This window comes from Rhinopithecus bieti, unplaced genomic scaffold (assembly GCF_001698545.2).
Source record: "Rhinopithecus bieti isolate Rb0 unplaced genomic scaffold, ASM169854v2 scaffold_41905, whole genome shotgun sequence".
NCBI classification, from domain to species: domain Eukaryota; kingdom Metazoa; phylum Chordata; class Mammalia; order Primates; family Cercopithecidae; genus Rhinopithecus; species Rhinopithecus bieti.
Window position 1 is genome coordinate 1,102,127 of NW_016817730.1, and position 15,920 is coordinate 1,118,046.

Consider the following 15,920-nt stretch of genomic DNA (forward strand, 5'->3'; position numbering starts at 1 on the left):
TAAATCATTGAGGAAAGAAATTGAAGAGAACACAGTGACACCCTATGCTCCTGGATTAGAATAATTAATATTATTGAAATGACAGTACTATCCAAAGCAATCTACAGATTCAGTGCAAACCCTATCAAAATACCAATAGCATTCTTCAACAAAAAAATAGAAAAAAAAATCCTAAAATTTTTATGCAACCACAAAGAACCCTAACTGGACAAAGAAATACTGAGCAAAAATTAAAAAGCTGGAGACATCACACTACCCGACTTCAAAATATATCACAAAACTATAGTAATCAAAGTAGCATGGTATTGGTATAAAAACAGACATATAGACCAATGGAATGGAATAGAGAACCTAGAAGAAAATCAACATATGTACAGCTCACTGATTTTCAACAAAGGCACCAAGAACATACAATGTGGAAAACACCTCCTCTTCAGAAAATGGTGATGAGAAAACTGGGTATCCATCTGCAGAACAATAAAACTAGGCGCCTATCTCCCACCATATCAGAAAGTATTAAAGCCTTAAGAGTATCATCTAAAACCATAAAATTAGTAGAAGAAAACACTCCAGGACATTTGTCTCATCAAAGATTTTATGGCTAGGACTTCAAAAGCACAGACAACAAAAACAGAACTAGACAAATGAGACAATATTAAACTAAAAAGCTTCTGCACAGCAAAGGAAGCAATCAAGAAAGTGAACCTGTAGAATGGGAGAAAAAAACTGCAAACTATTCATCTGACAAGGAGCTAGTATCCAGAATATACCAGGAACTCAAACAACTCAACAGCAAAAACTCAAATAATCCCATTAAAAACTAGGCAGAGGATCTAAATAGACATTTTCCAAAAGAACGCACAGTAATGGCCAATAGATAGGTGGAAAAATGCTCAACATCACTTATCAGGGAAATACAAATCAAAACCACAATGAGATATCATCTCACCCCAGTTAAAATGCCTATTATCAAAAAGACAAAAAATAAATTCTGGTGAAGATGTGGAGAAAAAGGAACTCTTATATACTGTTGGTGGGGATGTAAATTATTATTGCCATTATGGAAAACAGTATGGTTTTTTTCTATAAACTAAAAATGGTACTATCATATGATCCAGCAGTCCCACTACTGTATATTTATCCAAACGAAAGGAAATCAGGATATCAAAGGATACCTGAACCTCCATGTATATTGCAGCACTATTCATATAATAGCCAAGATATGGAATCAACCAAAGTGTCTATCAATGGATGAATGGATAAAGAACATGTGGTACGTATACAAAATGGAATACTATTCAGCCATAAACAAGAATGAAATACTGTCATTTTCAGCAGCACAGATGAAACTGGAGGTCATTATGTTAAGTGAAATAATCCAGGCACAGAGAGACAAATATCACATGCTCTTACATGTGAGAGCTAAAAAAGCGAAAATCACAGATGTAGAGAGTAGAATGATGATTACCAGAGGCTGGGAAGTGGGATAGGGGTATAAAGAGAGGTTGGTTAATGGGTACAAATATACAGTTAAATAGAAGAAATAAATTCTAGTGTTTGATAGCATGATAGGATGATATATAGTTAACAATAATGTATTATATATTTCAAAATAGCTTGAAAATAAGATTTTAAATATTTCCAACACAAAGAAATGATAAATATTTGAGGACTGAATATCCCAAATGCTCTGATTTAATCATACATTGTGTGCATTTATCAAAATATCACATGAACCCCATAATTATGTATATTTATTATGTATCTATTAAAACGTGTTAAAATATTTTAAAATTTAGATAGGTTGTAAATATTCTGACAGTAATATTATAATTATTGCAAGTCTACATCTCAGAACTAGGGAGTTTCTGAAGATGCTACTCACCTCCAAGATGTCAGATTTATTTTATGTCAAACATTCTTCCTGTTTCTCATGACAGCCAAAAACTGTTTGCTTTGGTCAAGTACATCCATCCTTAGGTAGAAAAGCTCTGAATAATGGATAGTTTGGTGTCAAAAATGTCCTAAATTATAGTCCTGCATATCCATGGAGAACCTAACAATTTATACAGGCATTATCTTATTTGATGCTTAAAGTAACCCCACAAGATGGTTAAAGATTATTATTTTTGTAATATAAGTCAAGAAAATGAGACTCTAAAAAGCCTTGTTTAAGTTGACAGTAAATGACCCAGTGGGGACTCAATCCAGAACTTCCAAAACCTGCAGCTAATGCCCTTGCTGCTATATCACTCTGCTTCCGATCACACAATATACTTTAACTTGAGGGATTGATAGCAGAACTTACAACTGCTGTCTTTAAAAGGAAAACATAAATTTATTTTACGGTATATTAGAAATTACAGAATATTGTAAAAGGACAGAGATATAAAGTGTGGTTATTGTCAAAAAGAGGCTTTGCAAAACAGTGTCTCAGAAGAACATTTATTTCCTTCCCATGTGTCTTCTGATTCATGTCTGCTTTAGTTTACTCAGAAAAATAAATATTATACTACCGTCTGCCCTGCAGAACCAATATTACTACAGAAGAGCAAAATACATGCTATTCTGCTTCACGAATCAAAAATATCGCTGACTAAATTCTGATTGCAGAGTCACCATTGTTGGCAATGAAATACATGGCAAGAGGAACCCTTCTTTTTTTTTTTTTTTTTTTTTAATGTTCCCAATGCTATATTCTTAATGTATAGAATACACATAAATATTTGGCAAAATGTTATATTTGAACCTTGTTTTAGAAATACTTGAATTTATCCTGATAGAGACAAAAATGCTTGACATCTCAAGTCATGAATGTGGGAGTGGGCTCTGATATGAGTGGCAGTCACAGATCTCATTATCAGGAGATAGAGATTTAATTTAAGAAATCCTTGATTTTTATGTGATAGTAATAGCAGCAAGTCTCCAAGAAATTGAGAAACACTGTTCTGGTCCAATCATGTCTAACAGTGATTTGAAATTGGGTAAAGGTGAATTCTTCAGCCACAGAAAGTACATCTACATAAATATCAGGAGTGTCTGTATGATTGCATCAGCTCTTATCTTTATAATGGCAAAGATCCAGCAGCTGAAGCCGGCAAACTCAATTAATGCCACAGTGAAACTTGCTCAACTGTTCACTGCAGGACACAAATGCCTATCTTCCTCCAAGGGCAATAATGACTCTTCAACCTGCAACATTAAAGGTTTAGTTAGGAACTTTTGGTACAATTCAGACAAGATCAGGCACATTCAGGGTGGTACAGATGTAGACAACTCTTGGTAAAATTGAAAGGCAATCCAGCATTTAAATAGTTCTCCAAATTTTTGAATGTTCCTTCTGCACCAGATAGGAATTTTTGCCTCCTTTCTACAATCTTTTGTCACTAGTACCTTTAACTTAAAAAGCAAGAATCTTCTCTGAAATGGCCTATCTTGTGAAATGGCAGAAATGAACTTTATCAGACCAGAGGCACAGAGGCAAAACAAAACAACAAAAAAAAAACCTCACAAAAAACCCCATTGAATCCAGGTCACTCTCCTCTCTTAAATTTGGGCACATTAAAATCACATTACCTTCATATTTTAAAGCAGATGGGGGAAAATCATAGTTATATTTTTCATCCAGTCCATTCACCAACATTATAAGGTATCCACTCTTAGCACTGAACCTGGACACTATCCTTCATGGCTATATTTCTCTTTCATTTGTCTTTCATCAGAACTCTTGAAGATTCTTTTTTTAATCCATTAATTTTACAATTACACAGTTATTAAAAACTCCATTTATATGTTGTTTATCATCTTACATATTGAATATTGACAACTGGATTTTTCAAATGAAACTCAGTATCATTAAAATATTACCTTGTTCTTAGAGTTGCCATTTTCTTGTTTATCTCAACCTTAGAAATATGCTTGGAATAACTGTATCTGCATTTGTCTTCACATGAATTGAACTTTATCAAACAAAATGATACCAAAATGCTATCTATCTAAATGTACTCCGATCATGCATTCAAGTTTAAATTAACCTTTGATTATATACTTGGTCTGAACAATGGAGTCTGAGCATTGAAAGTCTTTATTTTCCACTGCAGATCAATAAAGCTAATGAAATCAACCATTTGCAGGTCAAATGCCAGGTAATGCATTGGATCAACTCAGGGTTAAGGAGACCTGTGAAGTGAAAGGGTCACTCCAGTGTGCAGCGGGCTGATGACAAATGGGCCCCCTATGATGGCTCCCACACTACAAGCCAACTATGTCAGCCCATCACCATATACTAACTCTTGTCTTTTAAGCAGAAATGATGCGATCAGCCATTTTCTATTAAATGAGTGTTCTGTAGTTTTGGTTTGCTTTTCCCCTGGGAGTGGGGGAAAAGCACTGTTGAGGTTGAGAAAAAAATTTAAAAAATTCAAATTATTATCTGGACTTACCCTCACAGGGTAAGGGGGCAGGTAATTATTCCCTGCAGAGTCCAAGCCCAATACAGAGGCTTTGTTATCACTCTGTCTAACCAATTAAGGCAACTTCTTAAGACCTGAATGTGACCTCCTTTTATATATTTGCATGCCATTATTTTGAAAGGGCCTAGCTCATATTTTCCTGTCTTAAAGATATTTTAATGTATGTAGCAGGAACATCTCATTCTCCCTCCAACCTTTATTAGCTGCTTAGGATTGCTACTGGTGGTAGGCCGTTCTCTTTTCCCCCCATTTTGTGTTTGTTTCTGCTCCTTCTTTGGTATAAAATACACACATATAATCACCATGTAAACACACACACACACACACATACCTTCTTTCTCACTAATAGTTACATTTCTTGTTGTTAGAATCAACACTTCGTTGTCAGTGATCATGTGCCTTTCTAGCCGATAAGATAAAGGAAGTAGTTTTTGGGTGTGGCTGACAGAACTAGTGGGCTCTTTTGTCTGCCTCTCAGTCTCAAATGACGTGGTGGTCAGAGTTTTAGTGGACACCATGTAACAATGATACAAGGTAGAAAATGGGAGACCCTGCTCTAGCCTCCAGACTTCATGCTACAGAAGAGAAAAACAAACCCCTACCTGCTTTAGGCTGCTGACTTTCAGATGCATGTGACTGATCTGAGATAGACGAAGTATTTATTGCCCTCCCACGCCACGCACTTTATAGGCTCCCATTTCATCTTCATAGCCCTTCAAAATATCACTTTCCCCATTTTACAGATGAGGAGACTGAGTATCAGATGTGAAGGTGCTTGTCACAATCATGCAAGTTAATTTTTCTAACAAAGTCAGCCCAGTATTAAACACTATGGTGTGTGGCCTCTGACACTGCCTTTCACAGTTACTTCTTGTTAGATGTTGCTTCAGGGAAATCAGGGGCTGATTCTTTGTGCCAGACTCTTTCCTAACCACATCTAAGTTCAAATTTGTTGTGGAAGGATAAAGTGGTAGTCGATGGTTTGGGCTCTTGAGTCAGACAATCTGGGCTCAACTCTCAGCAAGACGAGGACTACCTGCATAACCCTGAGAGCTTAGTTACTTAAACTCTCATCTTTAAAATGGGACGACAACAACACTACTGAGAAAATGAAGGCTGTTGTGAGAATTATTTAATACACGTAAAAGAATGAAAACAGTGTCTGATCATACTAGGCAGGCAACAAGAAAGCATTCGTTGCTATCTATGATTACTATATGGTACTAGCTTTAAGGAGTTTATACAAATTAGAGCATTTTTGCTTTACTAATAAAAGCCAAAGGGCCGTTGACTTTCAACAGAAACTGGAAACAACAATTTCCCTAACTTTTTGATAGTTACAGTGAGTGAATGTTGGGGTAAAAGCCAAATTCTGGAGGCAAGGAGGGGAGGAGAAAGAAAGGAAGCTAATAATGTAAAGGGCAAATGGAAAATAAAAACTCGTGTTGCATTCATTGAAGTGGGTGAACTTCTGATGGCTTATAAAATAGGCAATTCCAAGAATTCTGCAGAACAGTTTTTTTTCCCTCTGAGATGACAAAGGTAGAAAATAACCAGAGAGCATCTAAGCTCAGAGTTTTTAAGACTGAATGCCATTGAAAGGTCAATAAGGGGTAAAAATACATAGCAAGGCAGGAGAATGGTGGTATGGGGTGAATGGAAGTCCAGCAGCAGCAGAAAAATAATAATGGTAAGCCAAAGACAATGTGATTAGCCTTCTGTTCAAGATGTTAAGACAGGGATGAAGGCAGAAACCGTTTTATGAGGGAAGATCCTACCAAAAGCAAGAAGAAAACACTCAAGATGGAGAAACAAAGAAAATGGAATAATTAAGGGAGAACAATACTTTGAGCTCCAATTCTGTAGCCTTTTAGCATACATGTGACATAATATTTAAAATAAGAAGACAACTGAAGCAGGCTGCTATCTTTAGTAATCCTGATGATCACCTACAAATGCAAAAGATTTGTAAAGAAACAAAATTTTGGAAAAGCTTCAAAACAAGAGGAGGAAATGGCTCAGGATCAATATTTTAATTCACTGTTTCCTGACACTAAGCACATGCTGAAGATTTCAGTAGGCATGATCCCATTGAGGACGGCAAACTCTTAAATTCCTCTTTTTTGTTACATGAATTATTTTCCTTCAAATATTATAATATTTAAAATATTCCCCAGAGGCAACCACCTGAGTATAGTATTTCTATAGATTATATACTACTCAAAGAAGGATAAATGGTTTATTTACCCTAATTCCCACAATGTACAGATATAATGAAAATTGAATAGCTGTATTTTCTTACAGATGAAAACAACCACAAAATCACAAGCTTATCTTTCAGTGAAGCAAAATAGCTTACCTGTCAATTCTTAAGAAATTATAGAATAACATAAAAAGAAATAAAGCAATTATTATATATACTTCCATTAGTTTGTTCTTTCTTCCTCTTTCAACTATGGTCATAGGAAATTGGTTGGGTTTCTACTTGATATCTGCTAGCCCCAAATGTCTAATTGATAATCATCCATTGATAGCCTTATATTTTTGTATCATAATTAACATGGCTTTTAAGAGTATATTCTTCTTATGCCCTTTTAAAAATCCCCATCACCCACTCTGCACCTACATGGCTTACATTTGCATTTTAGCAGATCTCCTATGAATACTGCCTTTACTTTTGGGTGATAATAACAAGATTTTTATACATCTCTATAGCATTACCAAAAGGAGAGTGTCTGGCCAGGAAACATTACAAAGACTTGCTGCTAAAAAGATTAACTATGAATGTACAGTTTTTTGGTATAGAATACTATGGATAAATCAGTAGCCATTTGGGCAGGGGATGACTGGTCATTTACAGTGATCATTCAAGAGCCCACATCTCATTTGGAAAGGAAAATGCTTACTAAGTTTTGTCTGCAAGTTGTCCCAAGCCTCAAATGACCAAGTTGCCTTATTTTATCAAATATTCCTTTCAAAGGGCCAGGTTACATCATCTTCAACAAGTCTATGCCAATTATTTCCAAATGGAAAATGTAATCCAATGCACCATTTTATATATATTGAGTTTCTGGTTTTCAGAAAAATGGGTGTGGATGCTAAAGGTGTTGTTCCCATTGACTGTCCCTTTATCTGCCTGAAAACCACAGTAAAATAACACAATGAACAACCTGGTGTACCTCTCAACACAACATATGATGAGTGAAAGGAGGTACTTTCAAACCCAAGTGCCGGCATTGGGAACACAGACAATAAGGAAGAAGCTGATTCACCCCTCAAAACCCCACTAAGGGAAAACAACTGCCACCTTATAATTGCCAAGCCAAACAGTCAGGTGTGATGGCCAAATGAAAATTTTTTCCAGACAAAATATTTATTGATTGTATTCTTTCTTACAAACCAACTGATACACTCCATCGAAATATAAACATAAAGCAGAAAACAGGGAATCCAATAGAGAAGAAAAGCAACAGGGTTCCCAGCAACTGGGAAAGAAGGGGAGTCCCAGGATGAAGGTGAGGTGGCAGGTCTCACTGGCAGCCAGTCCAGATGGGAGTAGGAAGGCACTGGGGGTGCCAGGGTAAGTATTTCCAGGAAAAAAAAAATGAAACTATTCATCTACTGCCTGCATAGGTTTGTCTTGGAGAAAAAATTGTAAGACTGTGAGACCTTTTAGAAATATCAAAGTCATGGAAGATTTAGATATGAGTTCAAAAATTTAGACAAATTTTAAGAACTAATAAAATGAAGATAAACAAGGTTTACAAAAATGCAATTATTGCAAATGACTTGGAAGAGCAATGAATATTTCCATAGGCATTGTGGTGAAAACCCCTGAAAGAGATTTAAATTACCCACTAGGAAGATGGGGAGACGGAGACAGAAGGAATCTGAGTGCCAAAATCATCATCCAATCCAACAGGGAATCAATAGCTACCTAAAATGAAGGAGTCAAGAAAATGCAGTACAGACATACTTACTAAGTAGAAGGTGAAATACCAAAATAAACTGCTACAGGAGTACTAAGTGTTTCTAGGCAGAAGTTGAGAGAGGTAGAGAAGGCATATATTTTAGTCTAAATCTTTTAGCAATATTTGCATTTTTAAACTACATGCACAAATTGATACAAAAGATTTTAAATGCCAACAATCTGTTTTAAAACCTCTCTGACATAAACAACCACCCTCCCCTTTTTTCCTGTTTTTTTTTTTTTGTTTGTTTGTTTGTTTTGTTTTGTTGTTGTTGTTTTCCTTTTCTTTGAGATGGAGTCTCCCTCTGTCACCCAGGCTGGAGTGCAGTGGCGTGATCTCGGCTCCCTGCAACCTCCACCTCCCAGGTTCAAGGGATTGTCCTGCCTCAGCCTCCTGAGTAGCTGGGACTACAGGCATGTGCCATCACATCTGGCTAATTTTTTGTATTTTCAGTAGAGACAGGATTTAATCGTGTTAGCCAGGATGGTCCTGATCTCCCGACCTCATGATCTGCCCACCTCAGCCTCCCAAAGTGCTGGGATTACAGGCGTGAGCCACTGCCCAGCCAAAAAACAAACAAACAAACAAACAAACAAACAAACAAAACCCTTTCTAATGACTACATCTGACTTCATAGAAAACCAGCATGAATATTAAAAAGTTGCATTTTTTTAGAAAGGTAGACGAAATAAATCTGGATAGATTTAACTACTGTTTAAATTATCTTCAGATTAAATTTGCTAACTTAGCAAATTACATACGGATGGCAAAAAACTCATTTTCCATTCATGGTTTCAGCAAACTGCATTTCCTATTTCTGACTTGAATTCGTAATTTGAAAAAAAAAAAAACCGCTAATAAAATGTTGATAAAATGCCTTTCTCTTCTGCAAAAGACTAGAAGTACCACTCAAGAGTAATCAAACAATGGTTAGTACATACGGTGAATATTAACTCATCTGATAGTAAGGTAAATCCTAGATACCTTGCCAAAAAATACCTGATTGTGTCCAGAGCAAACACTGATTTGGTTCTTTTAACAAGTGAGTCATGTGTAGCAAGGTAGACTTTGTTGAAACACAGCAATACCCACTAGCAAGCAGGTCTCCAACATGATATTTCTCTTGGACAGGAAAATAGGGGTCTGCCTTGCCAAAAACAATACCTGTGCAACCATCTGTTTATTCGTTTGGCTCTTCTACTAGAGTGTAGTAAGTCCATTGAGGACTGGGGCTGTATCTTACTCACCTTTGTTCTTCTAGGTGACCAACGCTGTCTGATACCCAGTAGGTCCTCACGGTCAATGAATCAACATAGTACAAATTATCGGGTTAATTAGTAACAGATTCTTCCTCACTCTCTTAAAATGTAAAGCCAAATCTTTAGGAAGGAAAAAGATAAAATGCATATGTATCACTGCAAGTGAATCTTTGCATGGCACTTTAAGAGGATACTTACTGAAAAAGTCAAATGCCCGATCTTTGTACTTTCTGGCACATATCTGCAAAAGAAAGGTCAATAGAAAAATAATATCTCGGCCAGGCCCAGTGGCTCACACCTGTAATCCCAACGCTGTGAGGCTGAGATGGAAGGATTGCTTGAGGCCAAGAGTTTGAGACTAGTCTGAGCAACACATGAGATCCCATCTCTACAAAAAATACAAAAATTAGCTGGGCATGGTGGCATGCACCTGTAGTCCCAGGTACTTGGGAAGCTGAGGCAGGAGGATTGCTTGAGACTAGGAGTTTGAGGCTATAGTGAGCTGCGATCGTGCCACTGCACCCTAGCCTGGGTGACAGCAAGACCCTGTCTAAAACAAAAAACAAAAAAAACTCAACTGACTTCATTTATTTTTCAGAATGTGGTAATTTTCTTTTAATATAAATGCCATAAGTGTTAATCCTTAGTTCTACAGCTCAGAAAATTAATCTGAATTTACCACCAGATGCCAAAATTTCAGCACGTATAGAAAAAAGGAAAGAATTATTACAAAGAGGATGGTAATGATTTTAAGGCACATCATCATATTCTACAGCAAATTCCACATATCTTAGCTTTAGAAATGTGTGTGATGGGTAATCAGACACATTGCATACATAATATATAGTTATAGTCAAACACACATACACATACATACATACTTCTCGCATCACAATAGGTACTTAAATCAAAAATATAATTTCTGAATGGTGTGATGATGTCACAAGTAAATTCCAGCAATAAATGGTGCTAAAGCAGTAGTGACTTGAAACTGTGGGAAAATGCAGGCATAAAAAATCACCTAGAGAATTTTTTTGAACCATATTCCTTCTTTCCACTCTCTTTCTCTTGCCCTTTGATGGTGTTTTTTTCATTTGTTTTTACCCCTTCTACCCTCGACTAGGAGGGCAGGGCCCTCAGTTGAAAATCACTTGTACTGAGCCACAGTTATGGACTGGAATATCATTAACTGGAATATTATGTACTTCTAGTCTGCTACAGAGGAAAGCAACACACACACACACTTAAAAATTACTTGTGTTTTTAAGCATGGCTTAGTTTAGAAATGGTAAATTTATTCCAGCTGATAAACCAACTTGACCAACTAGATGTGGTTGTCTGAAACAAAAATTGAGAAAGATCTCAAGATCCTTTGCAGTCTCAAAACCAAAGTATAGTGATTAGTAAGTCTGCTGAGGTAGAGGTGAGGTTGCCCCAAGTGTGGGACAGACAGTCTTTCCTTCTGGTTGTCCTAGAACAGTCCAGTAAGTTCATTCAAGTAGATATCAGATCAAAGGCTCTATTAAAGCATAATAGCAAATGCTATGGGATAGAGAAAGAACACAGGCATTTGATGTAGGTCCTGCCATTAGTGAGTAGAATGATTTTGGGCAAGTCACTAGAGTTCTCTGGACCAGTTTCCTCATCTTAACAAAAGAACTTCTCACAAGCAATATAATCTCTAAGGTCTCTACCAAAAGGCAGATTGTTTCTCTTTTTTCTTTTTATTGTTAGTTTTTAATGCATAAGGTGTTTTAATCACACAGGTTAAGTTTCACCAACTCATGAAAATCACAGCAACCAGTTAAGGCTCCTTTTCTAATTTTTGTATTTTAGATGCAACTACAGGTTATAATTTAAATGTGTAGTCTATGCAGTGCATTCTACAGAGATGGTAGCCATGGATACTGACTTAGCGTGACCTTTTAAAGAAACTTTGCCCCTCCCACTCCAAATTTATTATAAAGATAATAATATTCAAGACCCATCCTGGCCAACATGGTGAAACCCTGTCTCTACTAAAAATACAAAAATTAGCTCGGCATGGTGGCACGTGCCTGTAGTCCCAACTACTTGGGAGGCTGAGGCAGGAGAATCGCTTGAACCCGGAAGGCAGAGGCTGCATGCAGTGAGCCATCGAAAAACTGCACTCCAGCCTGGGCGAGAGTGAGACTCCTTCTCAAAAAAAAAAAAAAAAAAAAAATGTAATAATAATAATATAGTCATTGTTTCTATAATAGAACAATCCAAATATTCAACACCAGGAATTCAGTTTAATAAATCATGATACATCTTGTTGATAAGATACTACACTTTTTGAAATTATGGATAAGAATACTTAATTACATGGAAAAACAAGGAAAGTAAAAGCATACACAAGGTTTAATGCCTTAGTTATAAAAGCTATATAGGTGTGCTTAAACGGGGGGAAAAACAGATTCAGAATCCTATTTCCCTAAAAAGGAAAACAAATTCTCGGATCATCATGGGGGCAGGAGGCAGGACTAGATTGCAGTTTTGGACAGAGCAGCGTGCAGAGGCTCACATCATGAGTTTTAACTCCAGATTGACTTCAAGAACAAACCAGCAACCCCGAGAAGACCCACAGACCCTCAGAAGGAAGCGAACTGCTCTTGCAGGACCCAGGAGACACCCCAAATACTGTGAGTGCCCCAATTGCGCAAGTGGGAAAGGGAGACCCTCGTTTCCTGAACACACACCCCTACTGGAGAGGCTGAAAGTCTGTGTGTGGGAGAAGTTACCGACTTTACTTGGAGCTGAGTCAATTTGGAGGGCCAAGTGAAATACAGGGGTAGAGGAAGCAGCAGAAAGACCCTGGGAGCTCACTGGGTCCCCAAGCAGCCCATTCCTGCCTGGTTTAAAACAGGGATCCCTATGGAGGGCAACCAGAGAAGCAGGGGCTAAAACTCCAAAGGAAGAGGGAATCTCTAGCGGAACATTGTAACAATTTGAACAGGGTGAGAAACCTCCTGGCCAGAACTTGGGGGCGGGCACAAATCTGGTGTGCAGATGCCACAGGTGGGGATAGAACCAAGCCCTTTTCATTCCCAGCTGGGAGGCGAGTAGCCTGGGGCAGAGTTTCAAGCCTGTCTAGCCCTCTACCTGGAAACAGACTCAGGGCTGGTGGTCGGGGGAACACAGTGGGAGTGAGACCGGTCCTTCGATTTGCGTGGGAGCTGGGTGAGGCCTGTGACTGCCAGCTTTCCCCCACTTCCCTGACAACCTGCATGACTCAGGAGAGGCAGCCATAATCCTCCTAGGTACACAACCCCTGGGTATACGATTCCCAGTGAGCTGGGAATCTCACTCCCATCCCCAGCCGCAGCAAGCTCGCCCAAGGGGAGTCTGAGCTCAAACATGACTAGCCCCACCCCCACCGGAGGGTCCTACCCACCCTGGTAGCAGAAGAAAAAGGGCATACAATCTTGGGAGTTTTAGGGCTCCGCCCACTGCTGTTTCACCCACATATTACCACAGCTGACGCTCTCTGGAAAGTGCCACCTCCCGGCAGGAGGCCAACCAGCTCAAAAATAGAGCATTAAACCACCAATGCTAAGAACGCTCACGGAGTCCATTGCACACACCACTCTCCTCCCACCCGCCACCTCCACAGGAACAGGAACTGGTATCCAAGGTAGAGAGACCCATAGATGGTTTATATCACAGGACTCTGTGCACACAGTACCCAGTACCAACCTGGAGCCAGGTAGACTCGCTGGGTGGCTAGACCCAGAAGAGAGACAACAATCACCGCAGTTTGGCTCAGTGTATCCAGAGTTGGTTCCTTCCGGTGGGTTCTTGGTCTCACTGACTTCAAGAATGAAGCCGCGGACCTTCACGGTGAGTGTTACAGCTCTTCAAGTTGGCACGGACCCAGAGAGCAGCAGCAAGATTTATTGTGAAGAGCAAAAGAACAAAGCTTCCACAGTGTGGAAGGGGACCCCAGTGGGTTGCTGCTGCTAGCTAGAGTGGCCAGCTCTTATTCCCTTATTTGTCCCTGCCCACATCCTACCGATTGGTCCATTTTACAGAGTGCTGATTCGTGCATTTACAACCCTTTAGCTGACACAGAGCACTGATTGGTGCATTTCTACAGAGAGCTGACTGGTGCATTTACAATCCTTTAGCTAGACACAGAGTGCTGATTGGTGCATTTATAATCCTTTAGCTAGACACAGAGTGCTGATTGGTGCGTTTTTTACAGACTGCTGATTGGTGCATTTACAATCCTTTGGCTAGACACAGAGTGCAGATTGGTGCGTTTACAATTCTCTAGCTAGACAGAAAAGTTCTCCAAGTCCCCACTTGACCCAGGAAGTCCAGCTGGCTTCACCTCTCAGGAGGAAGTCATATCCACAGGAAAAGGTGGAGAGTTCTACACCAAGGGAGCACTCTGTGGGACAAAAAAATCTGAACAGCAGCCTTCAGCCCTAGACTTTCCCTCTGACAGAGCCTACCCAAATGAGAAGGAAACAGGAAAGCAACCCTGGCAATATGACAAAACAAGCTCTTCAACACACCGCAGAAAAATCACACTAGTTCACCAGGAAGGGATCCAAACCAAGAAGAAATCCCTGATTTACCTGAAAAAGAATTTAGGAGGTTAGTTATTATGCTAATCAGGGAGGGACAAGAGAAAGGCGAAGCCCAATGCAAGGAAATAAAAAAAATTATACAATAAGTGGAGGGAGAAATATTCAAGGAAATAGCTTAAGAGAAAATGAAAAATCCAGGAAACATTGGACACTTTTAGAAATGCAAAATGCTCTGGAAAGTGTCAGCAATACAACTGAACAAGTAGAAGAAAGAAATTCAGAGCTCAAAGACAAGCTCTTCTAATTAACCCAATCCAACAAAGACAAAGGAAAAAGAATAAAAAAAATATGAACAAAGTCTCCAAGAAGTATGGGATTATGTTAAATGACCAAACCTAAGAATAATCAGTGTTTCTGAAGAAGAGAATTCTAAAAGCTTGGAAAACATATGTGGGGGAATAATCGAAGAAAACTTCCCTGGCCTTGTGAGAGACGTAGAGACGCAAATACAAGAAGCACAAAGAACACCTGGGAAAATCACTGCAAAAAGATCTTCGCCTAGGCACACTGTCATCAGGTTATCCAAAGGTAACAAAAGGAAAGAAAACAAAAAGCTCTTAAGAGCTGTGAGACAGAAGCACCAGGTAACCTATAAAGGAAAACCTATCAGATTAACAGCAGATTTCTCAGCAGAAACACTACAAGCTAGAAGGAATTGAGGTGCTCTCTTCAGCCTCCTCAAACAAAACAATTATCAGCCAAGGATTTTCTATTCAGCAGAGCTAAGCATCACTTATGAAGGAAAGATACAGTCTTTTTAGACAGACAAATACTGAGAGAATTCGCCATTACCAAGCTACCACTACAAGAACTGCTAAAAGGAGCTCTAAATCTTGAATCAAATCCTGGAAACACAGCAAAACAGAACCTCTTTAAAGCATAAATCACACAGGACCTATAAAATAAAATACAAATTAAAAAGCAAATACAAAAAAAAAAAAAACCCTAATGTGTACTGGCAACAAAGAGCATGATGAATGCAATGGTACCTCACATTTTAATACTAACATTGACTGTAAAAGACCTAAATGCTCCGCTTAAAAGATACAGAACCACAGAATGGATAAGAACTCACCAACTATCTGCTGCTGAGACTCACCTAACACATAACGACTCACAGAAACTTAAAGGGGTGGAAAAAGGCACTTCATGCAAACGGACACCAAAAGTGAGCAGGGGTAGTTATTCTTATATCAGACAAAACAGACATTAAAGCAACAGCAGCTAAAAGAGACAAAGAGGGATATTATATAATGGTAAAACGCCTTGCCCAACAGGAAAATATCATAGTCCTAAACATATAAGCACCTAACATTGGAGCTCCCAAATTTATAAAACAATTATTAACAGACCTAAGAAATTAGATAGACAGCAATACAATAATAGTGGGTGACTTCAATACTCCACTGACAGCATTAGACAGGTCATCAAGACAGTAAGTCAACAAAGGGACAACGGATTTAAACTATACCTTGGAACAAATGGACTTAACAGATACATACAGAACATTTCATCTGACAACTGCAGAATACACATTCTATTAAACAGTGCATGGAACTTTCTCCAAGTTAGATCATATGACAGGCCATAAAACGAGCCTCA